The sequence below is a fragment of the Coptis chinensis genome, chromosome 3 (assembly GCF_015680905.1).
Source record: "Coptis chinensis isolate HL-2020 chromosome 3, ASM1568090v1, whole genome shotgun sequence".
NCBI classification, from domain to species: Eukaryota; Viridiplantae; Streptophyta; class Magnoliopsida; order Ranunculales; family Ranunculaceae; genus Coptis; species Coptis chinensis.
The window spans coordinates 80,788,908-80,790,434 of NC_141458.1; the positions used below are offsets into that span (position 1 = coordinate 80,788,908).

The window sequence follows — 1,527 nt, forward strand, 5'->3', positions numbered from 1 at the left end:
TGAAAAAGAGGTCCGAGACGATTGAGCAAGCAGCTCCAATCTTCGTCGATAAGGCAGCAGATTCAACAGGTTGTCATCCACAAAGTCCACCTCCTGTTGTGACTACTGTGGAAAGCACCGGGGATTGTGGAATGGATGGTAAGTCGATAGTGTCTTATCATCCTTATCTATTTGTGTATCATGAAAGTTAAATTTTTTCATAAATTTTTATAAGGTATAAGGACTTGAGGACTTATCATCTAAAATGTTTATTATTTCCCTATCTAGTTGATCCAATGAAGAAGAAGCCAGCTATGGACAAACAGAGAGAAATCCAAGCAATTAAAGCTAGCCTCCCAAATAAAACTTGCCTGCACCGACGACCCGGACATTCTTCACTTGATGTCACTCCAGGTAGTTTGTCTAACCAATATTAATTTTAAATTTCCTAATGAGATTGTTATCATCACGGCGTGGGGCTTTTATAAGCCACACTACTCTGAAGCATCTTATTATTGCAAGTGGTAATGACATGAATTCAAAATATTTTCAGAGCTCCTCCAACCTAATTACAACGTCACCGTGGAATACCGAAAGTATCAGAGAAAATACCCGTAGAAAAAGAAGACTTCGAAGGAGACAAATGCATTGCCGACACGACTTGGTGAAACTCTACTAACACTTAATGAATATTTTATGTTTTCGTGCTAATAACAACCTATTTCTATTTCCTACATAAACAGTATTACTACATGTAAGATCTATCTTTCCCTTCTGGACCCCTTAGGGAGCCTGAAAAGTCAGCTGCTCTATTAGACTTTTTTTTAAAAAAATTAACAACCTTCACTTGGCTAAGTTGTTGCATTAACTCTCAAATCTCTATCGCCTCATTTTTAACAGACCATGGCATGGTTTCTTTCTTGTTAAGAATCTTGAGTTAGTTGCAATCTCTATCTTCTTATAACCTACTTGGTAGTATACACAATTTCAAACCATTAAGAATAGCTTGTAATTCCTTATGTAAGATTGTTCTTGTACGACCTAGCTTCAGCTGTATAGCACATTATACTAGTTCACATTAGGTCTCTGACTATGCCTCCATGTCTTGCTCCCTTAGGTGCTATGCTTCCATTAGTCTCTGACACAGTAGCAGTGATGGGATCCCGTGAACCGGTACTAGTACAGCAGGAGGAAGAAGAGATGCAGTCTGGCGGGATGTAAAAGAACAAGCACCTGTCAGAGTAACTAGGTCAAAGAGGCAATTGTTATAGGAATGAGATCTAGGTTGCTAAGCTTGGGAATAAAACTTGTTTTTGTATGATACAACTTTAAAACTTATGTCCATATCTGTGTAAGTTGTGTAATGGAGGTGCAATGTTGGATAGTTGATGTGGTACCATTGTAGGTAATGTGGGGTAGAGTTCTAGGTAAAAACCAGAAACTTTTTTTTTTTTGTTAGAGGTTACTTTCGACATATCAATTGTAATGTCGTAGGTTGGATATCATGTATTAGTTCTTAGATGGAGTATGCTTTTTAGTATCCAGAAC

At 37.8% G+C, this 1,527-nt stretch overlaps 1 long non-coding RNA gene across 1 annotated transcript; it reads left to right on the plus strand.

Moving 5' to 3' along the window:
* The first annotated feature begins 272 nt into the window (after positions 1 to 272).
* LOC147511042 (uncharacterized) lies at positions 273 to 1,177 on the plus strand. The gene is made up of 3 exons (XR_015216912.1): positions 273 to 393; positions 533 to 643; positions 1,097 to 1,177. It is a non-coding gene; the product is annotated as an uncharacterized LOC147511042 (long non-coding RNA).
* Positions 1,178 to 1,527: the final 350 nt, after the last annotated feature.